Source organism: Amblyomma americanum, chromosome 7 (assembly GCF_052857255.1).
Source record: "Amblyomma americanum isolate KBUSLIRL-KWMA chromosome 7, ASM5285725v1, whole genome shotgun sequence".
Taxonomy (NCBI): Eukaryota; Metazoa; Arthropoda; class Arachnida; order Ixodida; family Ixodidae; genus Amblyomma; species Amblyomma americanum.
In genome coordinates this window covers 3,131,164-3,157,020 of record NC_135503.1, presented here as the reverse complement: position 1 = coordinate 3,157,020, position 25,857 = coordinate 3,131,164, and the positions used below count along the sequence as shown (strand labels likewise).

Below are 25,857 nucleotides of genomic sequence, written 5' to 3'. Positions count from 1 at the left end.
TCTTGGCGAACGATGTCGTCCTGAGCGTGCTTGCAGTAGAATTTCAATAGTCGTCCGTTTCTTCGAGGATGGTTCACAAACCCTTCCTCTAGTGTCGTTCGGCTTGGGAGATGAACAGGAGGCGAGCTTGTAGATGATGACAGCAGAGCATAATTTTACAACATACATATACAGAGAGTTAAACTGGAAAAAGCAGAACTGAATTTACAAAAGAACAAACTTTGCACTACTTTACTCATCGACCGGGCAGGTTAGTGCCTAAGTAGCATCACATTACATGCTAAGCATGGAGCCCCAGCTCAGACTGGACTGCATCCGTTTACATGTGCTTTTAAGCACTTGATTAACAAAGGACTAAGGGCGGTCATTTCCAGTGGCCCGCCCAAAGCATCAATTCTCCAATCCAAAATAACATGCGAGATGGGGACCACCCCTTGGGTTGGGCTTAGCCTCGAACCCAGAGTCTGTTAACAATACAAACTAAATAAACAACAAAAACGCCACCACTCTCTCTCAAGTGAGAGTATACACAGGCTCTCTCTTCGGAGCTAATTCACTAGCGCCTGTCTTTCCACATTCTTGGCGAGTACTGCCTGTCTGTCTGACAGGTGTCCGTCACGGCCCTTCTGGGAAGCTGTGGGTGCCTTCCCGGCGATAGCCCACGACAAAGGGGGAGGAGGGAAAGAATGTTGTCTTCGCGGTAGCGCATAGCGTCGGCTGTGGTACGGCGCGCTCTGTCCCGGAAATTGGGGAGGATAAAGCCTGTTTCCCCGGGGCGGCGGCGGGTCCGGTTGTTCTGGTCGTCACTCAAAGAGCATGGCTGGGTAATTGATGATGCCGCTGTCACGGGTCTCCGTCTACGCCGCGCCGTTGAACGTGGATCCTCGTAGCACGCACGGAATGTCACACTCGCTCACCCTCCAGAAGAATGTTCTCTGAACATTTGAGTCCACGCAGCTCCCCTTGTCTTTCTGAATCGCCTCGCACTAACCTCTTCCTCAGAGAATGAGACTACTACCTTCCCTTTTCTCAAAAAATCCTGCCCTAATATACCTGACACTCCGTTTGGCAGAGACACCGTGTCCGGGCATACGTAGCAGGGGTGCTCCAATGCAATTCCGCCGAGAGAGAAGTGTAACCGGTAGAGTCCACTTATGCCAAGAGGATCCCCCGTTATGCCTACAAATTTGGTTGCCATACCACCAGACGCTTCCAACACCTCGCGGTCCCCCTTCCTTCGAAGCGTGTTAAAACTGCTCTCCTTAAGCAATGTCACCTTTGACCCCGTATCTATCAACAATTCCATACAACAACCATTTAACTTGCAACGCACAACAGGGCATGCCTCGTCGGCCACACAAACTACCACCACCTCATCATCTACTGCTCCCTCCCCACGCTCCTCAGGCTGGGGAGGACTAACTAGTTTTTTGACTCGGTATCTGGAGCCCCGCTGTAGGCTTGCTTAGGGCGTGTCTCGCCTGCTTCTCTTTGTGGCTCCCCACGGCGCACGTTTTGGCAGAACCTGGCGATGTGTCCGCGACCCTGGCAAGCGAAGCATACGATTTCTTCAAAATCTCGCATACCGCGCCTGTAGCTTTGTGGCGGTCTCCGGTTTCCAGCGAATGGGCGCTGTTGAGCGCGCGCTTCAACCTGGCATTCTACCTGCTGAGATAGCAGCTGTTCTAAGCGATCTAACCGCTCTGTCAAGAGAGCAACCTCAGGGTTGAGCACCGCTCTCTCTATGACGCGTACTCTCGCTGCGGCTGTCGTTAACGCCTCATTTTGTTCCTCATCCAATGCGGCCTCCACGGCTTGGTCGAAATTGCTCGGCTTGCGCGAGAGCACGAACCGGCGCACGGGGTCTTGCAGACCAGCCACGAACAAAGCGGTCATTTCCTCTTTAAGTATATCCTCCGCGTATTTCTTCTTAAGCTGGTCTCCTTCCTCCTCCCTGCTTAACGTATCGCGTGCTAGGCGCTGAAGCCGCGACGCAAATGTTCGCACGTCCTCCCCTACCATCTGTCCGGCGTCACGGAACCTCTGTACCCGCACGTGACGTGGTTCAGTGTCGAAATGCTCAAACGCGAGCTTCTTAAATTCCGCAAATGATTTTGTGGATTTTACTTTTTCGTCTCGCCAGGCAAAATCATGAGCAGCTCCTGCCATCTTACACCTCGCCATTCCCAGCATTTGAGCATCGGACCATCCCCCCATTTTCCCAATCTCTTCTAGCATGGAAAAGAAATCGCAGATTGGAACCCCTGTCTTATCTCCCTTAAACGTCGGAATGACGCTTCCTAATGCCAGCATGCTTGCTCCGAGCGACGGCTGTGGAGTGGGAGCTCCCTCAGATACAGTCATTTTTTTTTTAAGCCCTCCAGTGCCTCCAGCCTCTCAAATGGGGGTAAAAGTCCCACAATCAGTCCCGTGATTCCCTTTTGATTACAATTTTGAAGTCATGAATGTCACCGCATTCAGAGGACATTTGCTTTTGAGACCCCACTTCTGACACCAGTGTGATGACCCCCATAATGCGCAGGTCCACACGGGACGGAGAGGCAAAGAGACACCGTATGGCTCAGTTTAAACAAACAGGTATATTCAATAATTACACATGATTAAGATTATACATCAGAGGCTGGGGCGTCCGAGCTTACGTGCCGACGACTTCATGGGGGCGATGGAGTGGCTCCGGAGTTGGGCTCGAGCGGTTGCTGGCAGAAGCTGCACGCCGACGGGCTTCGGCGCTGAAGGCCCTCTTGGCGAACGATGTCGTCCTGAGCGTGCTTGCAGTAGAATTTCAATAGTCGTCCGTTTCTTCGAGGATGGTTCACAAACCCTTCCTCTAGTGTCGTTCGGCTTGGGAGATGAACAGGAGGCGAGCTTGTAGATGATGACAGCAGAGCATAATTTTACAACATACATATACAGAGAGTTAAACTGGAAAAAGCAGAACTGAATTTACAAAAGAACAAACTTTGCACTACTTTACTCATCGACCGGGCAGGTTAGTGCCTAAGTAGCATCACATTACATGCTAAGCATGGAGCCCCAGCTCAGACTGGACTGCATCCGTTTACATGTGCTTTTAAGCACTTGATTAACAAAGGACTAAGGGCGGTCATTTCCAGTGGCCCGCCCAAAGCATCAATTCTCCAATCCAAAATAACATGCGAGATGGGGACCACCCCTTGGGTTGGGCTTAGCCTCGAACCCAGAGTCTGTTAACAATACAAACTAAATAAACAACAAAAACGCCACCACTCTCTCTCAAGTGAGAGTATACACAGGCTCTCTCTTCGGAGCTAATTCACTAGCGCCTGTCTTTCCACATTCTTGGCGAGTACTGCCTGTCTGTCTGACAGGTGTCCGTCACGGCCCTTCTGGGAAGCTGTGGGTGCCTTCCCGGCGATAGCCCACGACAAAGGGGGAGGAGGGAAAGAATGTTGTCTTCGCGGTAGCGCATAGCGTCGGCTGTGGTACGGCGCGCTCTGTCCCGGAAATTGGGGAGGATAAAGCCTGTTTCCCCGGGGCGGCGGCGGGTCCGGTTGTTCTGGTCGTCACTCAAAGAGCATGGCTGGGTAATTGATGATGCCGCTGTCACGGGTCTCCGACTACGCCGCGCCGTTGAACGTGGATCCTCGTAGCACACACGGAATGTCACAGTACGCTGAAACAAGTACTTGAGCTATTTTTATCCACATAGCTGCAGCTTTCTTTACGAACCACTTCTAATCTGCGCAGGCAGGTGTGCGTATTAACTATCACTATATAATGTGGGCTTCGATATCAATCGCAATGAGCGAAATGGCTTTGTATTGGGATTTAAGTGAATGCCGAAGAGGCCCAGTGGGATTGGCAGTGATGCTGATCCGAGCGGTCCACTGGTTTTGTATTCACGTACCGTAAGTGCCCGAGCGGGCATTATTACATAGGGTGGGGGAGTGGGAAAAGCAGTGAAAAAAATAAGGCAGCACAAAACGGCGGCGAGCAAAAAACTCGAAGCCGTAGACACTAAATTCAAAGCCGCATCGCGAACTCAGAAATACGAAGGCAGATAGCAGCAAACATCGAAGGTCGTGCGAGCGCAGCGTTTCAGCAAATAACACAAAAAAATGGTGGGGTGAAAATTGCAGCTCGAGCTCAGACCTGTGGTGAGCTCTTCATCATCATTGGTAACTAAGGCGCCAGGGTGGAGTGATTCCATTGGAAGACGGCGAGGAGAAGATGAAAGAAGAGATTAGTTCAGGCACAAGAGAGTTACACTTACAGTTATTGATCGATGCGTGGAAAAACGTGATAGTCCAGCTTGGTATGGTATACATAGCAACGGCAAAATGGCTGTGGCGTAATTTGCACAAAATGACGGAACGGAAAACATTCTCCGTCTTTCGAGAATAAGTAACCCGAGAGGTGTTTTATCTCCTTTATACTCGATGTTTGCTAACAATTCCTAGGCCCAGATCGGGCGGCTTTATTTTTCTGACGCTCCAGTTTCATCACGAAGTATATTTGATGCGGGTTTAAAATCAAGTAAGCGTATTCCACTTTCCAGCGCACTTTTTTATTTACGTGAACAGTAAAGGAGAGGTTGGTGCCGCATAGCGGCTCCGGCTACTCCTTTTCACCAATTCGTAGCAACCACTTGTTCCGACAATATGCAGTTCAACATAACATAAAACAAACGCAAACAGTACACAACATATAAAACAAAGTACAAGCGTCATGAGAAGTAACATTAATGAGCGAACATAAACGCTGTGAATGATAACAGAACTGTACACAATACAACATACGTAAGAGATATGAGTAAACAAGAACAGAATAATAATAATAATAATAATAATAATAATAATAATAATAATAATAATAATAATAATAATAATAATAATAATAATAATAATAATAATAATAATAATAATAATAATAATAATAATAGGTTTTGTGGGAAAGGAAATGGCGCAGTATCTGTCTCATATATCGTTGGACACCTGAACCGCGCCGTAAGGAAAGGAATAAAGGAGGGAGTGAAAGAAGAAAGGAAGAAAGAGGTGCCGTAGTGGAGGGCTTCGGAATAATTTCGACCACCTGGGGATCTTTAACGTGCACTGACATCGCCCAGCACACGGGCGCCTTAGCGTTTTTCCTCCATAAAAACGCAGCCGCCGCGGTCAGGTTCGAACCCGGGAACTCCGCATCAAGGACAGAAGAACAAAAATAAATAACATTACTAAAGCACACACGCACGCAAGCGCACGCACGCACGCACGCACGCACGCACGCACGCACGCGCGCGCGCGCGCGCGCGCACACACACACACACACACACACACACACACACACACACACACACACACACACACACACACACACACACACACACACACACACACACACACACACACACACACACACACACACACACACACACACACACACACACACACACACACACACACACACACACACACACACACACACACACACACACACACACACACACACACACACACACACACACACACACACACACACACACACACACACACACACACACACACACACACACACACACACACACACACACACACACACACACACACACACACACACACACACACACACACACACACACACACACACACACACACACACACACACACACACACACACACACACACACACACACACACACACACACACACACACACACACACACACACACACACACACACACACACACACACACACACACACACACACACACACACACACACACACACACACACACACACACACACACACACACACACACACACACACACACACACACACACACACACACACACACACACACACACACACACACACACACACACACACACACACACACACACACACACACACACACACACACACACACACACACACACACACACACACACACACACACACACACACACACACACACACACACACACACACACACACACACACACACACACACACACACACACACACACACACACACACACACACACACACACACACACACACACACACACACACACACGCGCGCGCTTGCAGCAGAGACAGCAAAAACAAATAACAAAGATATTGAAGCTCACTCATAGAGAGGTGAAAGCTCTAACATTGACTAATCCAATTCTTGTAAACTATAGTATTTCCCCAGGATGCCGCTGTCCTGAAAGCGTGATTTCCACGCCAGAATTGTGCTCGCTTTTTCAGTGCAGACGTCGGCCACGGGCCTAATTAGACGTAAGGGGCTTCTGTCAAGAGCGGTGAAGTCTCCCTTCAGTCGCAAACTGAAGTTGTCATGCACTCGGCAATCCATTAATAGGCGAGCCACATCCCCGTTTTCTTGGTCACACGCACTGCGTGGGCCGTCTGCGCGGCCAATTCTGTGAAGAAAGCGCTTCGTGTTGCTAAACGCAAGCGGTGAGGAGCGTTTCTGAACTTCTGGTGATAGCTAATGCAGTATTGGTCAAATGTTTAGGGGATCCCCCAAAGTGGAGCAAATTAGTAATAAGGGAGTAATCACTCACTGGCATTCACCCGAGCGCAGCCATGTATACGGCTACAAAAGAAAGCTATGCAGCTTTCTCAGAATGCAGACTCTGAGAAAGCTGCATAGCTTTCCTTTGTAGCCGTATACATGGCTGCGCTCGGGTGAATGCCAGTGAGTGATTACTCCCTTATTAATAATGAAGTACTAAACCGCAGCAACGGATCGACGAAATGTAGATTAGAACCTTTATGGTCTGGATGAACTGCACTTTTTGGTTCATTTTATTACGCAAGAAGTGCAAGAAACGGCTGAATGCGCCTGTCGATAACGGAAGGCCAGAAGTGAGGGCATTGAAGTGTGCTTGCCTAGCCGCTGCATCCGCCTCGGTGTTTCCAGGAATAAAGCAATGTCCGGATATCCATTGGAAAACTATAATATGCAGCTTTTTGGCGGCCTTGGAAAATTCTTTAAGGACTTCGTATACCAGTGTTGCTTTCCATGGTATGGGTCTAACGCTGTAAAGAGGCGCGGATTTGGAGTTGCTAACAATTACCCACATACGCGGGTCTCGCGCCAATGAGATGAACTGGAGAACTAAATAGCGTAAATCTCAGCAGTCGTTGATTGTGCCGCGTGAGCCACTTTACACGCCCGTCACTCATTCAGTGCGGAATCACAAACGCGAACACTGAGGAGTTTTGAAGACTGGAACCGTCAGCATACACATGAATGTAACCGGGGTACCGCATGTGTGTCTGGTAAAGTGCTAACTGCTGAGAAGCTAATATCGTCATGTCACGCTTCTTAATTATCCCTTCGACAGACAACTGTATTGCAGTGGTATCTAAAAGCCATGGGGGATTTTCTGTGTCTCCTTTCCAAAACTCATAACTTGGAAGAAGCTGGTGGTGCTGTTGAAACACTCGATGTATGACTCCCAGTCACCGCTGGCGTCCCGCAGGGTTCCGTCCTTGGTCCCTTGTTATTCCTCATTTACATTAACGACTTACCCCAGCGCGCATCTTGCCATATCCGCTTGTTCGCTGACGATTGCGTTATTTATGGTTCGGTAACTAACCCTTCTGACCAAGAATCCCTTCAAGCAAACCTAAACCTCGTACTAAACTGGTGTTCGCAGTGGATGATGACACTCAACCCTAACAAATGTAAAAACATGTCTTTTCACCGCCGTCGCAACCCTTTTGTTTTTGAATATTCCGTTTCTAACTGCCCTGTTGATCTCGTCCAGTCTTACAAATACTTAGGTATCACCATTTCTGATGATTTATTTTGGCGACTGCACGTAACTATTCTGATATCATCAGCTAATAAAACATTAGGTTTCTTAAAACGTCACCTGAGGGAAGCCCCTCAACACGTCAGACTACAAGCATACATCTCACTTATCAGAACTAAACTGGAATACGCATCGCCCATCTGGAACCCTCATCAAGCATATTTAACAAATGCCATCGAAGCTGTACAAAACCGAGCTACCAGATTTATTCACTCTTCATACTCATACGACGTTAGCATATCATCTCTAAAATTACAATCAGGTTTGTGTGATCTTTCTGCTCGCCGTCGCATTGCCAGTCTTGTTTTGTATCACAAGTTTTTTTATTCGCCCCTAAGACAAGAACCATACATCTGCGCACCCCCACCACGCAGATCCCATCGCATCGGTCACCCTCTTCAAGTTTTGCGTCCACGAGCCCGTTCTACTACCTTCATGAACTCATTTTTTTCACGAACAGCAACTGACTGGAACGGCCTTCCCCACCATGTCGCTGCCATAACCTGTCCATCCACATTTTCGACTTCTGTGATCGCCTGCATATTGTAAACCCCACCCCTTATGTAACACCCCGAAAGGGGTCTTTAAGGAAAATAAAGTGATGTGATGTGATGTGATGTGAAGCGCGGAAGCTGATGGGGGCCTTTCGTGTGGGTTATCAGGCGGAAAATGAGCCTGCGGGTCTCTGTTGTTCGTAACACTTCAAACGGAGGCTGCTGTGCCTCAGCAATTACCAGAGCGCTGGAAGTCGCTTGAGGAGCTCCCAAACGCACATGGAGACCCCTAGCTAACAGACTTTGCAGGCGTTCCTACGAAGTTCGCAGCAGGCCGTGAAGAATCGGCGAGGAGTACGCAAATTTTTTATTCGCATTCTAAGAACAGCGCAAACAAGACAAGGACGACGGAAGGAAACGACAACACGAATTTTTTTTATATATATCAATGCATGGTGAACTGTGAGCAGATGTGGCGAAGAACAGCCCAAAGACGTACTTGCAAGTCTTCGAAGCACGTTCATAACAGTGTTCACCTTGTCTTCGATAGATTTTTTCTGGGTGTCTGTCAAGAACTACACCCAGAAAACAGTGCTTTTAACAGACGCTTTTACTGAAGACGCTAACGGTTGACCGATATGAGAGAGTTGGAAATCGTTTAGATTCTTTAAGGTAAAAAGCAGAACGGTTGCTTTTGCGTGAGAAAGCATCATTTCTCTGTTTTAAAAAGCAGTCAGTGGCATTAATGCCTTCTTGCAAGGCAGACTGCATGAGGCCTGCAGTTTTTCCACAAACCCAAATGCAGGCATAATTGGCGTATAGCGAACAGTGTAATTCAGAGGAGAGCTTTCGGGGCAAATCCGCCATCACCCAGTTAAAAAGAAAGGACTTAGCACACTGCCCTGCGGCACTCCTTGAATTGGTCAATGTTCCGCGCTTTGTCCTTCACTCGTCTGCATGAATATTCTCCCAGCATCTAAAAAGTGGGGAATCCAACGTAGCGGTCTTCCACTCACACCGAGCAAACTTGAGAGGACACATGTATGATTTACAGTATCTAATGCACGCTTGATATCCAAAATACTGCGATATGATGTTGGCTTTGCTATGCTCATGCTCTGCACATGTTACTAGGTTCATAATTGCATCCATAGTGCGTCTACGTCTACGAAATACAGTCATGAAATCAGAAAACACTCCTGTTTCATCGCACCACTGCTGAACACTCGCTAACTCCAAAGGTCACTGCCGCATGTGCTGTGATTTATCGTTCGCGGTTATGGCTGTGACAGTCCACCCCTCCAGCAGCGCTGCACGTTACTCCGATGTGCTGTTTTTTCGGTGTCCTGTTTTTGTCGCTGTGCCGTTTTGTACGGCGTTCTGTTTTGACACGTGCTGCCTTTTCCCTGTGCTGTTTTGTCGCCATGCTGTTATTTCCCTGTACCGTTTTGTCGCTGTGCCGTTTTTTCCCAGTGCTGTTCTTTCTCTGTGCTGTTTTTGCGTGATGCTTTCACGCATGCTGTTTTATCGTGTGCTTCTTTGCACAGCTTCTTTATGCGGCGTCCTCCCCTCGACCTCCGAAGGGCGTCGCGTTGGTGCGGCCGGCGGCGTGACGTCAGTGCTATGGCACCTGTGAGCAAGGTTCGCTATAGGTGGCGAGAAACGGGAAGCGATCGGTTCTTTGAAACTATTAAATAATGCTGGTCTAACGTACACGCCTGGAGAGAATTCTACGCTTTTAAAAACTTTGCCGGCCTAACGCGATGTGATTTGCGTTGGAGTGGGCACAAAGCAGAACGTATTGTTCTTATCCGCTACCGCGTCCACTGAAGCGAACATGCAGAAAGTTCGTTTAAGACTTCGCTACTAATTCACGAAGTGACCGAGAAGAATGTGACACATCAGGTGAGAAAATGACCCGCGTATGACAGCTTTAAATACGCATTGTCCTTGGAACATTCGGAGAGCTCTTCGGAGAAGCGGTGCTTCGAAAACTGGGAGTGGAGGTTTTGCTATTGGGTGCGTCACGTGTAAAAAGCGATCCGAAAAACTGGACGCGCAAGAAAGAAAGAAAAAAAGGGGGGGGGGGGGGGACATGATGGTTCGCTTTTGAGCATTAAATATGTAGACACGAGCGCGCAGCATTTCTCCCGGCTCGTTTTAAGACCGCCGGCCGCAAATGGAAGGGCATGCGGCTGCCTTCGCATCTCCATTGGAAAACACACCTCGGGTAAGAAGTAACGCTCGTTACAATAATGCGCGGTCTGAGAAAAGCAGCGAGAGATGAATAGCCAGCACTGCGGACTCTTCGGACGTGGGCGCGCTCTGGGCAGCTCAGCGGAGGAGAGGACAGACAGCGAGAAACGGAAGACCATAACATCCCTCTGCGCAGACGACCAAGCGGCCGCTGGGGAAGGGCTTCGCCGCGGAGCTTCTTTCCCTGCCATTGAAACGACGCGAAACCGCGCCGCCCCGTTTCATAGTCTTCTCTAGCGCACGCTTTCTGGCTGGCTGCAGGGCTCTTTTAAAACAGCTTTCAGCACTTCAGCTTTGCTCTCATTGTAAATTTAGAGGACCACAACATTTTCTTTTTCTCAGCGCGGCGTGTTTTCAGTCGCTGTGAACGGACGTCCAGCGTGAATCGCATGCTGATGAGCGGTGTGGCAGAAGCAGTGTAATAGGCAAGAGTGAACAACGCGCGATAAAAAAAAAATAGAAAGACTGCGGCAAGTCCTCCCAACCACGGCAGTAAATTGCACAGATTTTATGACGAAGCTGACAGTAGACTGTCGCTGAAATAGACGAGTGCTTTCCTCACCGTTTGCGTATGAAGCGATTCTCGTGCTGTTGTTCGTATGCAAATCGAGGGTATTATTCCTTTAGTGCCATGCAGGTGGGCGCGGAACTCATTCAAGATTCCCGCTATGTAGGGACCGCGAGCAGCTTTTACGACGTTTGAGAAGCTGTCGCTTCTTGGCTGGCTTTAACCTATGGGCGGCGAAAGCGAAGCTTTTAACTCGCCGACAGGTGCTGGTGCTACAACGCGCCAGTTCTGCTGAGTAGCTCTTCGTAAATTGGAGTATAATGGGGATGAAGTCCATCATTTAATCTCCGTTGCACATTACTTAATAATTAATGAAAAAGAAATATACGACTTCCACGTTAAGATACCTTGCTTAGTAACTGCCAGATGACATAACTGTTGCGTACTACGCGAAATATTGATTGAGTAACTGCCGCTAAATCGTTGTCTATACTTTAGGGTGAAATGCATCTCGAGTATCTTGATTCAGCCGTCATTAAAGTCTTCTCAATTCTTGTTGCTTGTGCCTTTAGATAGCACACAACAAAATTCATATCACTTAAACCGATCAAAAGCAAGGCCGCATGGCGAACTTTCTCGAATTCACTGTAATCGTGAAACACATAAAAATGTACAGATCTTACAAATCCCGTAGAAATCTTACGCCATAAAGATCCATCTTCGCGTTTACGTAACTTCACAAAAACCTTACACGCTTGGGAATTACTTTTCTGCAGTGAGTTTCCCTTTCGCGCTTGCTCGATATACTGTAGCCAAAAAACCTTCTCTACGCCATGAAGAAAAGGTTCATCTAGCGTAGCAATAAACCATGCTGCCTTCCTGTGTGTGAAACATGCGCTTAGGTCACTCACTCACTCTCTCACTCACTCACTCTCTCACTCACTCACTCACTCACTCACTCACTCACTCACTCACTCACTCACTCACTCACTCACTCACTCACTCACTCACTCACTCACTCACTCACTCACTCACTCACTCACTCACTCACTCACTCACTCACTCACTCACTCACTCACTCACTCACTCACTCACTCACTCACTCACTCTCATGCAGGTGATAGTGAGTTGCAATACCATGGTTTCCTGAGCATCCGCAGGGCCATCCCCGAGCACCCACGTTTAGCCATGCGTGGCACCGCCGTGTGCGGGGAAAATGGGTCCTGCTGGTTGAGGCAATGCTGAGCGTTTGGACCTTTAAGGCTCCTCGGCAGAGGCAACACATCACTTTGGCCCCAGCTTCTCGTAGACGGCAGCTCCGGCCTGACCCGACCGGTGGAAATCGGCAGTCGCCTTTTCCTGTCCTCCCCTCCATCTTTCACTTTCCTGTCTTCTTTCTCACGACTGTCCTATCTCCTCCTCTCTTCTTGGTTTTTTTTTTTTCATTTTCATAGGTGGCTGGGGCTAACCTTCTGTGGCGGACTACCCTGTGTTACGCCACATTGGGCTATAGTTGGGGTGTATACAGCTGGCGTGGGCAGGGCTTGCGAGCAAGTCCCGCACCCCGTGAGCTCCATGGTGGGCGCATGGCACCGTGGCCGAACACAGCACATATTTTATGGCTCCTCCTCCCGCACAAAATGATCGCGCTCAGAAAAGAGTGCGACCGATGACATCACTGCCCAGTGCTTTCGAAAAACGAAAGAAACATTTTCAAAGCACTATGTCCTTGAAATGAACGGCTGCGCAAATCAGGACACAGACAAGAAAGAGACACCACATGCGCACACTACCAACTGTTTATTGTATGGAAAAGTGGCATATTTAAACAGTTCCGCTCAAGCATGATACTCATCCCACTATCACTTCGAACCAGGCACGTGGAATGAAAAGCCACAACATCAGGTTAACAGACTATATACTGCAGATTACACTAACAGATATCTCTGATCAAAGGAATTAAAAACGAAAAAAAGGCCACCTCTTAGCAAAAGCAGTGTCAAACAATCGTAGCAACAGCAGAGTTATACAGGAGAAGCAAAAGCAGTCAGAAACAAAAAAACAAACAAAAAAATATAAAAAGTAAAAACCAGTAACAATCGTAGCAAAAGCAGAGTCAAGCATATGAAGCAAAAGCAATCAGAAAAACAAAGATAAAACCAATAAACATAATTAACAGCCCACCTAAACAAACAACAGACGCCGCTAGAAATGCTAGGCTGAAAAGTAGCACAGAACATGACGTCACAAAAAACTCTAGGAAGGAAGCTTCATTTCTACGGAGGAATACCGAGGCGTCGCTGACATATGTGCTTCCTTTCTTTTTTATCATAAAGGCCTCAAGCATTTCACGCGCCGCCTGATCGCGACTCCTGCCCAGAATCCTTATTCCGTTAAGCACCGGCTCACACTTGCGGTCTCTACAATGGGGAGGCAAATTTGACCCGCCTCCGCTTTCTAACGTTCTCTCATGCTCCCGTGCCCTGTCGTTAATGCAGCGACCCGTCTGGCCTATATAGACCCTTCCACACGTCAGTGGGATTTCATAAACCACTCCGACAGCACAGGATACGAATTGCTTGCCGTGCCTCTTTTCGCACAGGGCTTTCTTCTTCTGGCCGATCCGCGAGCATAACCCGCTCAGCTTTTTGGGCGCGGAGAAAACGACAGGAACGTCGAACCGGCCAGCAACCTTCTTCAAACTGTGCGCCACTCGGTGTATATAGGGGACCACTAGTGGTCTTCTTGATCCCGGCTTAGCAAGGGATTTTTTCTTCTTGCCTTTCATTTTTTGAAGGAGGGTCTCTGCTACGCTGCAAACGACAGAACACGGGAAGCCAGCCATTTGAAGCCTTTCGATCTGATGGTTGAAGCTTGCTTCAGCCATGTGAGCACAGTACTTAAGCAATGCAGACTCGAGGCCAAATGCGCCTCAAAAGAGCATGCTTCCGAAAACTGTTAAGGGGAAGCACTTCGACGCACAAACATTGAAGGTGATCACCCCGCCTATTCAAGGTCGCGTCCTTCATAGAAGAACGAGAAAGAGATTATAATCACGAACACAGAACAAAATATCGCTTTTAAGGAAACGCGACACGTTTTCGAAATTCGCGTAAATTTCGTAAATTTTTGTAATCGCGTTTTCAAATTCTGAAAACTGATATGGCTATTAATAACGACCGGCTACAAATTTCTAATTGCAACTAGGCGCCTAACTCTACTGCAGAAAAAAACGCGGCAAGCCCGCATGGGGCTGCCGATTCATTGTCGCAGTCGGTCCCACAATGGCCGCAGAAGGGCGGAACACATCGACGTGCCTGTATGATGTCATGCAGGCCTTCTTGCATTTTGATAATTTGTATTATACAAGCTCATAACCTACTAGGTGATTTCTATAAAACTTCTGAGCATCAACCTCGATTAAAAAATACCTTGGTTAGGACTCCCTCACTCACGTAAATTGTGCAAAATGGTCGAACCATGCGTGCTCAGCAATAGCTGCGCTATTTACTATGTTGCGCTGAAGTATACCCTGCGGCTATACAAAGTTTATTACGTAGCAGAAGGATAGAAACTTGGGCAAGTTGGTATTGTGTCATGGCGAATCTACCAGCGCGAAAGACAGGCACGTGAAAGCAGACAAAATAAGCGCTTGCATTACATTTCGAAAGACACGCATGGACTGCCTGCAGAGGGTTCAGCATGGGGTCGGTACGGACGGCTCACATTGCCTACATGCCCCAGTACTTGCATGAAAATTTCGGATAGCATCAGGCTGACACATATATACATATAAAAATGTGTTTGACGTCGAGCCCTGAAAGTCCGATGAGGGCAACTGGGTCTGGGGCTGCCCCTATATTTCCCCTGTGGGGAACGTGTGGGCGATTCAGAACTGAGGTTGCCCCTGTAAACCACATCGGTCCCGTGTCGGTATTGAAGGGGCTGACCGAGGTGAAAAGTAAGACACTGAAGATCCGCCTAAACGGGACGATGCAACAGCGTTAACGGTTATTTGTTGCTTATTTCTTAATTAGTATATTTCTAATTAAGCACACTCATTAGCATATATTAGTACGCATACTAGACCCCGCTCTATACCACCAGACATAAGGTCTTTCATTAACGAGTTCGAACGAACGTGCCTCAAGGGGCTATGGGTAGCGTGTCTGACTCGCAAACAAAGGGTCATGGGCTCGATCCCCAACCAATTTGCCCAATTTTATTTCTAGCGTAATAAAGTTACTTTACATCCCTATATGTCCTGACGACATTTCAGTCATGCTACCACCTTGTAACTGGAGTTTTATTCATTTCCATTCCCAGCTCATCTCTGGACGTCACAACCCTCTCGACCAATCCTGGAATGAGTGCGACAACGCGCGCGCCTTTTCCGTCCTTTTCCTTCGGACGTCCGCTCTAGCGCTGTCGCGATAAAAACAAACTTTCGTCCCCAGTGGCTTCCCACATCTGTCGAGAGTATACGGTCGATGGGGGAGCTGGGCGCGCTGCCCAATGCAGGCCGAATGGCGATGTGGGCGACCTATAGACATCGCTGCACAGCGCTCTCCTCTGCCCATATTTAGCTCTCTGCGTTTACTATCTACAGGTGCGGGCAACGCGGTCCTGGCCACAAGAAGGCATTATAGCAGACAGACCGCTCCATATCGCGCGGTTTACATCACTCTCTTGCAGTAAATATTACGGCAACAAGGTTCGCTTTCTGATATCAACAGAGTCCTTATTTGCCCTTTTTCTTTTCTTCCGTTGAATTTTTCATCCCGTCGCTGTGTGCGATAGCATCGCGGGAGAACGCCAGTCTGTTGCCCGCTGAAGCATGTGTGTTCTGGCCACCGCGGGGCAGTGGAGTTGTTTGGGACGGTGCTGCCATCAGCACGAGCTGCCGTGTATGCGGAGGTGCTGCAGGATTGATGACGCGGGCAGCGCGGATGGGGGCGCTTTGTACGTGGCTCTGGGCATACCATAAAACAGACAAGTTCCGCGTGATGCCTACGGGCGGTGCGATACATGCTTCCTGACTAGTAACGCACAAAAACACACGTGGCCTGGCTGTACTTCTCCTCATTGGCGGAGGAGCAGATTGGACAGTCGACGAGAGAAGGCTCCAAATCGTCCCATAGCGAAAGGCCATTACCGTCCAGCTACGAACCTGCATAGTGCCCTATGAGCACAGTTAAATGCGGCAACCGCACAGTTTAGCGGTGGGTGCTTTCCATTTGAGTAGAATGGTACCTTTGCCTGCATTCCTGACGTATGAAAATTTGACTAACCGAAGACACTTTGCATTTTCGGAAAACCTTCGTGCAGCCTTTGCGGGTGTGGTATTTGGGGTCGCGGATTCCTCTCTTCAGATCTGGAGAGTGTTCGGAGTTTATAAAGCTACCAGCCGCGCTCGAAGGGGAGCTCTCTCCTTATTTGAAAACGATATGATTCCACTTCCTCACTGCTGTATGAAGACTACTCGCCATGTAACTAAAGCTAAGTCCGTAACAGTGCGCTTGTATATATACGCATTTTACTAGCGCATACAAAGAGACATCGCCTAAAGCAGTGAAGTCGCGGATTTGCCTCCGCTTACTTTATTTGTTTCATTGTGCAGCCCGTCGCAATTAGGGGCGGCTGCTTGCTTAGCCGCATTCAGTGCGTATACGTTCCTATCCGTCACTACGTGGTAGGGAGCACTGCAGTATGGTAGCGCATGACCGCAGTCACGTGTTATTTTTTCATATTTTTCAACTGCAAAATCGGGCCGGCTTTCACGTGCAATATTAAGGCAGAGCCATACTCGGCCGGAGCATGGACGCACCACCCTCCAGCGCTTGACATGTGCTCTTGAGACTCCTTTCGGGGTGACCTGACACTATTCAGCAAAACGTCAAGGGCGCCACAGCTCTGTACCCACTTTATGGTCGCAGTGAGTTGTAATAAGCCAGGTTCGAGTGGAATCGCGTCCACTGGGCAGATCGAGAACTCTGTCTCAGTAGTTAGCTGTATGTGCGTTGAACTGTTCGATTCCAGCATGACTGACTACTGTAAGCACGTTAACTTATGCCCATTTATTAGTGCACCGGCACTAACCCTTCCGGTCTCGAAAAAAACCTTCGTCGGAGTGTCTGAAGCCAGCTAGACCTGCTGAAATGAAATAAATATAGCCGCGACTGCGCCGCGCCTGAGTGTCGAACCCGTTGCCGCGCGAACAGATAAGATTCGCTGGCCACTGCACGAGAGCACAATGCTATCGCCGCTTTTTCTTTATTTTTATTTAACAAAGCAAAATACAAATTGAATGAATTGGAAAGGTGATCCGGTCTCACTGCAAAGGATTCGAGTTTGTCAATTTCTCCAGTGCACTTATTCACTCACATACACATGACTGAGTTTTCAAAACCTCTACGATTTCACGAACAGAATCACCAAAATACTGACGAATATCTCTGCCATGAACATCATCATGTCGAATAGCATTTGGCGTTTCTACATCCTCTGTAAAACCAATAGCATTAGCATACTGTACGGCGCACCATCATTATACTTGACTGCTCAGAACCGAATTCGATAAGGATCCAAAAAGAAACCTTTCACCAAAGTTCTCTGTAAAACACCCTAAAATAAAACACCATTCCAGCAATCTTGTAATACATGTTCAACAGCCTCCGGCTTTCTGCTCAAAAGACAATCGGCACCTCATGGTACATCCATCTCTTTGCGGGGAGAACTCTGGTAGGCATTTTAAAGAATAGTTTTGACAGCAGTCTGTACAGGCATTCGTTTTGCACGCTTCAATATATTTTGCCCCGGTCCAAAGGAGTACAATGATCGATACACGGGAACAGGCAAGGCTACTTCAACAAGAGCTCTGTAAAGCTGTCTTCTGGTAACACTAGTCAAATAATTCATTGTGAACCGGGCGCATAAACCACGAGTTGCTTGGACAATTTCACGGAAATAACTATACGTTCCACCACTGATACGACAAACAGCTGATACAACAAACATCAGTAAAGCACTCGCCAAGCGAACCTAACAAACAGTGCGTAGAAAGGAATCCTCCACATGTTGCATAGTGGCCACAAGGGCACCAGAACTTCTTACGCGGCGGAAATTCGTTCGACTTGTTTGCTGGAAAAATGAAGCCCAGATAAACGCTGCAAGTGTAGCTTTTGTATGTTCATGCTCGAGCAGGGGAAAACGTGCAGCACATACGCACTTTGCTAGCAAAGATAAAGAATTGCATGCTGTCGCGCAAATAATTCAGTTTGTGGGTTTATGTTGCAGTTATGTGAAGTACGAGCGTTAGTATATGGCGATGATATGCCGAGAGTGCACGGCAGCATTCTTCGGGTAGCGTGGTTACTTTTTCCTGGCTGGTTGCGCAGATTCCTTGCCTCGCCGGGCCTCCGCTCGACCCGCCAAGGCCGGTCTTGCTGGGCATGCATGCGCCGTGCGACAACGCATGTGGGCTACAAGAAAGCAGCAATTTTCCAAGGTGACCGACTGCGAACTGTAGCTACTGTCATCAGATAGCATCACCGGGCTTCTGCAGCAGCGGCATCACCAGACAACGCGTTAAAACCTGTGGATCGCCCTGTGAGGGCACTACAGCGTCCTTCGGAGCAGCATGGCTAATTCTGCCTGGCTGGTTGTGCAGGTGAGTTTCTGCGATTCGTATTGTTCTATTCGTTCCAGTCATTATGCACTCGCGATTCTGCCGTGCCCTCAGAAGCGTCTACGCATGATTGTTGACTGCTGGTCAGTTCTTTCGTTTCTCATGTGTGGAGGCGTTGAGCCTAATCTCGGTCCCGAGAAATACTGTAAGCACCGAACATAATCCTAGAATAACTGCAAGCGATGAAGGCGGATAGGAAGGTCCGCTACACAACAGTTTCTGAGATAAACAGTAAGCTATCAAAACTAGACGAGGTTCCCGAATTATGCAAAGCCAACGAAGAAAGGATACAACAGCTTGAGGAATCGGTGAAACGGTTGCAACGAGCTTTGGCTGTGAGAAAAAGGAAAAGGGTGGGGTACGAGGATCGCGCGTACAGGAACAACCTCGTAGTGTTTGGTATAGAAGTCCAAACGAAACAAGAGCTGTTTTAGGAGCAAAGCTCCTCCAGAAAGTATGCCAAAAAATATTCTGCGTCTCAGTTAGCACAGTTGGGCGTATTCATCGAATTCGCAAACCCCACGGGGATCGGCCTCGGCCTGTCATTTCTCGCGTCTTTCACTGCAACGAAAAGATTGCAGTCTTTCAAAATTGTTCCAAACTCAATGACTCTGGGGTATCATTGTCTCACGATTACTCATACGTCACACGGGAGAAATGCAAAAAAAAAAACATGGCCAACCTTTGAAGTATATCGTCTCCCTGGCGATAAAGCAAAGCTGGTTCATGGCAAACTTCTGATGAACGATGAAATTTATCTTTGGGACGGTGCCAACAACCGCTATAAGCGCGTAGACCCTCCTTCTGCCATGTTGAAGCTTTCAAATTTGGACCCACTAGTAAATAGAAGGACCAAAGCCCGTCTCAACTTCTTGCAGTCATTATACTCTTCCTGGCTTAACAGCTACCCGAAAACCGCATCGTCACAGATTCCACCCGAGCCTCCCGCCATAAGCATAGCGTTAGCCTTAAACCCATTTTCTCGCACACCGATACGCCTAAGTTCATTTTTTTTCCGAGGACAACTTCCGAATGGAATGCTGTGTTTAACAATTCCCCGCTTTTCAACCTCCTTGACTGATTTATTGTTAGCATGGCAACAATTTGTGTCGTCTCAGTGCTTTCTCAATCGTGTTATTGTATTGTGTATTTGACGTGTTGTTCCGTACTGCTCCATGGCTGGTATAGATGCACTTGCAACGTTTTTCTGCTGTGTGATGCCATAATCACTGCAATTACGTATATTTTGTCACCTGCTTGGACATGGAAAATATTCGCAGCATTCAATAAATAAACAAATTAATTAATACAGCCATATTTTGTGTAGAGAAAGGAAGCATTAGTCAGTAAGTAAGTACGCTCAGTAAATTCTGTAAGGTCAGTGGAAGTTCTGTCAGTTGGCAAACACGTCTACGGTTGTGGCATGGGGACTGTGAAACGAAGCGTTGGATATTTGATAATGTGGCTTGGTTATCGACTCCGACATATATTATCTCTGAGTCCCACTGGAAAACTACAGGGACAGTGACGAAATGAAACGCGACGTGATAGCGCACATACTTCGCATTGGGCCAAGTAAGCTATGTCGGCTGTAATTTATGTGGTACAATGCATAGGCTTCATTGTGTGGATTCTTATCCAACGGCTAGTCAACTGGCCTATGCAACAATTGGAAAGAAATAATTATGGACAGATGTTTTCCTGCTGAACAGTAGCAAAAAAACAAAAAAAAACTCTTAGGCGATCCTCGGAGGTTCGTTTGAATGTGTTAGCATTTTCAGTTGCTGCTGATGCTGTTGTAGCTAATGCCCACACATATGCGGAACTGGCCATTCTCTACTTTACATTCATATAACGCTGGCACTCCTTACACTACCCCGGCCGCAGTGATGCAGCGGTTAAGCGATGCGCTTCAAGCCAAGCTACCGATGAGGCTTGCGAGACCTGCAGGTTGTTCTTGCCGAACAACCTCTCGCAACCATGTCATTAACTGCCATCGGCCACGGTGGGCCTTCGAAAAGGTTTACACCGGACAGGCAGGTGTATCTTAGTGGCCGACTGCGCGAAAACCTCGGGTTCTGATGATGGCGCGAACTTGTCATCATTTGGACGGCAGAAGGACAGCGAGAGCGCCCGCTTTTCCTGGGCGTGTTGCATCATTTCATTGCGGCCGAGACAGAGCGGGCGCGTTTCGCGGCCCCTTCGTTGCTGCCTGAGTGGCCGGCGGTCCGTCAACGTCGCCTCACTGCAATGACAACAAATGTCCCGAGGTCTTCCGCACGTGTGGCCCCTCGAAGGAAAGTCCCGCGGGCAACGCCGTAGTAAACAAACGCAGAAAGGAATAAAGCTGCGTATGGCAAGCGACGCAGGAAGACAGCTTCGCACGACTGCGCCCGACCATCAATCGTCCTCCAGCTCCGTCGGTCAAAACACTCGGCGACGCTCTTCGGACGTTGAACTCCTAATCGGAAGAGCCGCGCTCCACTGTTTCGTCCGTGAGTTCGGGTCTGTCACGTGTCCCGGTGGCTTTGTTTCGCCGGTTTGCCTGCTGCAATCTTGCTCGCCAGGTATCACTGAGGCCTTTGCACTTCATGCGATAGTCGGCATACGCCTGACAAAGTCAAGCTGTTATTGCGCAAGCATTAGATGGCTTATCGGCACGAAAACCCGGCGGCGCCCAAGCAGTTTCGGCGTTTCGAAGTCGCGATTGGTCGAAATGGTCTGACGTCTTCAAACGCAGGAAAATGCGAAACGTTAAACCGTGACAGTATAATTGCAGCTGCACCAAGCACAAATGACTAGAATATAATTAGAATAGGATTGGAATACGAGCTTCGGAACAGACCGCTAATTTTCTGTCGCTGTCTTCTCTATTCTTTTTAGCATTTTGCGTGGTTTAACCAAATGAAAGCAAATAACGCCTTATTGTGTTATAGTCTTGTTTTGATACCAGCAAACCGTTAGACACAATGTGGCGAATATTTAGCTAGGGTGGTTAACACGGAGCATATTGGATCGGCCTTGCCTGACTGTAGAGCAGCAGTGGAGTTGGTGAGATGCGTCATTAGTTGTACTACATAAAAAATAAAAAGGCATTGCGGAAGAGTTGGGCGCCGACTATAAAGTGCTGCGCTTCATTGACCAATGTTGCCAGTGTGAACTTGCGACGATTATGGGGACTTCGGCGGCAGCGATGAAGGTGAGCTAGTTTAGAGGTACTGCAGAGAAAGCTTCAAGGCCCTCTCCGCTATAACCACGCACTTGATGCTCGTGTTTGTTTACCCCATCAACTTTTCACCGACGTTTGACGATACGGTGCAGGAGTCGTGAAGTGCGAAGGCATTTCCAAGCAGCCTAAGGCGCATGCATATACTTCGCCTGCAGCTAGCTGTTTACGTAACACTCGTGTTTTTCCAAAGGGAACGCGCTTCTTCTCGCGCGCCAACGATCCCGCGTGCGGAGTGTCCCCTTTCTCGGCTTCGATCGATGACAAACAGAGCCGCGAGTGGCCTCCGCCGCAGTCCGTGGCCCATTCCGCTGCCAACGACCCCCCTCCGAGTCCTTGCGGCGCCGCCCTCGCTCGTTCGGCCTCGCGGGGACCGGCGGCGCGCGTGTCTGCTCGGAAAGTTGTGTACGTGTGGTGACCGCAATAGAGGACGCGTCAGTTCCCGTCATGCGACGCCTGTGCAGTTCTCACGAGGACTGCGCGACGGCGACGAGAGAGCTGTGTGTCGCCTAAAAGGCCACAGAGAAACGCACCCGCTAGTGCGAAGCGCCTCGAGTAAAACGGCTTCAACGAGGGCCTACGTAGCGGACGCCACGGCGAGAAAACGCATTGTTTCTGGCACTGGGCGGCGCCTCTGGCAGCTCAGCATTCGGCGTGCTCCTCCATTCGCGCAGGAGCCCGTGGTTCCCTCAGTTTTTTTCGCAGCCTGAAATCGAGACCTGCGGACTGTTTCGGTCCGAGCAGAGCGCGAGATAATTCAAACTTTCTGCCGTGCCCGGCGAGCGCTGCTGTTTAAACGACCGCGGTTGCTGTTGCTGCAGGGCGTGCGCTTGCCCGGCGGGCTTCGTCCAGGCTGCGCGGGACGCTGCGTGCGTGCTCCGTAACCTGTTACGACCAATCTCACCTTCTGGAGAACGTCAGCAAGCTGCTTTGAACGAATAGGGGCACGGAAATTTCAAGTTTTCTTCTCCAAAATAACGGGGCGTGGTCCTTTGAAAAGATACTCGATACCTTTGAAAAGATGCATAAGTTAGTGCGGCACTGTACTTTTTTTTTTATCCAGCAGTTTCGGTTTAGATTTCCGCGTGCTGTGACGTAGACGTGTCATGCGAGATGCTCGCCTGCGCAGGACTCTGCAACTGCGCTGCTGCGCCTCGGCGTGCGCGTTCGAAGCGATGCCGCGAAGAGTGTCCCAAGCTCAGAAAATTGGTCAGCTTGCTGAGACTCGCACAAATGCGCGGTGAGGCGTGCGTTAAGCCACTCGCAGGGCTTCGGAGCTCTTCGACCGCATTAGCTGCGAAAACAAACTCTGCGCTCGTCCCATGTGCTCCTTTCCTTCCGTCTCGTCCTTTGTCTATAAGTTTAAAGAATCCTCTCAGACCCCTGGATCGACATATGGAGCACTGATGCGGCAAAATTTTGTAGATGAGTGGATTGCCACGTCACTTGGGCCGTTTAGATGAACATAAAGTAGACGAGTCCGAAAGAAGGAAGAACTCCCCGCTCCACTAAAGTACCGCGGGTTAGATGAACAACAAAAGTTGCAGAGCGCCGCCAGCCATTCTGGCTAGGTTTTGATTCAGAGCTTAGGAATTTGTACACAACGCAGATTAGTTTCGCCATCACAGCTCACGATCTCCCTGCGCTCAGAGCCGCCACCGACTGCGCTTTAAATCACGGCCAGTCACGGACATGCGCGGACTGCGTGCCAATCACGGACAAGAACGAACCCGGTCGCGCACAGTGTATACCGTCACGAGAGGTCTTCAGCTTGAGCACGAAGTGCCGCCACACGTCGCCTGGGTAAGTATGCAAACTCAATAAGCTGGCATCGCGGGTACACAGCAGAGCACGTGCATCTTTTTTTTTTCGTTGATAAGTCGTCAAGAGCAGCAGAAGAACAGTAAACCGAGTGCAAAATGCGAAAAACATACGCACGTTCAAGTCTGATAATTTGATGCCTACGAAGTTAGCTGATTGGTCGAGATAAGTCACGAGGCCGTGTGAAATCATCGCAGCCTGCCCACAGCGGCAGGTGGCAATTAAATGAGTTCATTGGTCGAGAGAGATCACGTGACCTTGCGACGTCATCACAATACCAACCAGGCTGCGATCAACCTAAATAGCATTACAGTTCACGCCAGGAGCAACCCGGGGCCGTCCGCTGTCACGAAAGTCAGCGATTGGCCGAGACATATAGGACGTCACAAGGTCACGTAACTCAGCTCCAAAGGAAGCAATCACAGGCTGCTTCCCAGTAGAGGCAAAATGAAAAATGGCTCGAAATCGATAATAGAATGTGTAATCTAACGCCATAGCATTCAACTCTTGAGGTGATTCCAGCGTCCCCACAGTGTTTTGTAGCAAGGCGGGTTGCCGGCTGGTCGAAAACACCAAATTATTTCTGCACCTACTGACGGCAGTGAGTGCCCCTTGGTTCAACAGATTTGATACAACGCCAAAAAGTAAGCGTAAGGTTTCTCTCCTGTGAGGAACCGCCGTTCAATTTTTCCTGTTCAGTTTATTTTTTTCTGGCCTGAAAAGTGGGATTGTCCTCATATCTGAATCTAAGCGAACTGCCACTGATGTTGAAGTGCGTGGTTGATGCTTATGGTGGAAATAATGTAAGCAGTGGAAAGAAGTCGTATGGATTGATCTCTGCTGGAAGAACGGACAGCGACAGCCAGTATAAGCACTCTTTGGTAACTCCGTCTTGCTTAATTGTTCAGGATTAAAGCGACGCTAATTACTTTTGGGGCTTGTGCTTTAAAGCTTGTTTTTACGATTGACAAGCTTATCTATGTATAAAGGTTCTGCAGCGCTTTTTTTTTATTAGGTTCGGACCATGCGTACCGAGTTCTCGAGAAATCGTGTGCTGCTCTTCGGGATCTTTCAACCTTCGGCAGTAGTTGCTGTTGTTCTTGTCGTACTGATTTTGAGGCACATACCTTCATAGTTTTTTTGTCCTCATAGCCTCGAGCGCCGCTGTTTGACGTGTGCAGAGGATATGCTTTTTGTTTACTGCGTGCTTTAGGTGGGACTTTATTTCATCTTGACATGCTAACCAGGAAAATATATTCCCTGAGCGGGTAGTTTGCACAGCACGAGAATATCCTCGTGAGCAACTCCAGCCACTGCATCAGCGGAGAGATACACCCCCCGCCGCAGCGAACGAGGCTCTTTTTCCCGCAGGCCCTCCGTTTCCGCTCAGTGTGATGCGTGCACTCAGGAGGTCCTTTTATTAGCCCCGTCTCTTGTAGCGCGCTATCCCGTGCGTGTAGCGAGGAGCCTGTTCCGACATGACTGCGCCGGGCGGCCTTCTTGGCCCATCGTCACCACCGGGAGGTCGGGACGCGGGTCAACCTCGGCGGAGGGAAGGACCACCCGCGCGGTCCCTGCTCGCGCATGGGGCGTCGAATGCGCTGCTGATGTGCACCGGGGGGGATGAAGCAAGTTCGTCGAGGATGACGGCCTCTTAAGACTCAAACGCGACCAGCCGTCCTTAAGTGCAGTAGATTATGCAGGTGTGTAGTTTGCTCGTTCGGGGTTCGCAGCTTCACCACGTCTTCAAAGGCCAGCGTCAGACACGCTGGTTTGTTGGAAAAGCAAATTTAAATCGTCGTCTTCGTCCTCTCTCTCCGCCTGTCTTGAATTCAAGCATTCCTAAGGTGGGCAGGCTTCAATGCGCGACATCGGTTGCGCTTTCTGATAAATTCAGTTTGCCAGCCTGTCTGTACGAGTTCTGATCGTATACTCCTCTGGTATTTAGTTCGGCTCGTTGATGAACCGATGTTGCAGGCATATCATCTAGCGAAAGGCACCAGGCAGACGGGAAGCATGCTGTAGACCTGCAACTG

At 48.9% G+C, this 25,857-nt stretch overlaps 1 long non-coding RNA gene across 9 annotated transcripts in view; it reads left to right on the top strand.

The window, feature by feature from the left end:
- LOC144098283 (uncharacterized) overlaps window positions 1-25,857 on the top strand; it is an 854,931-nt gene that overhangs the window by 463,955 nt on the left and 365,119 nt on the right. For all 9 annotated transcript variants that reach the window (XR_013307161.1, XR_013307162.1, XR_013307160.1 and 6 more), the window contains exon 2: window positions 18,485-18,756. This is a non-coding gene — a long non-coding RNA (uncharacterized LOC144098283). The remainder of the gene's footprint in view (window positions 1-18,484; window positions 18,757-25,857) is intronic.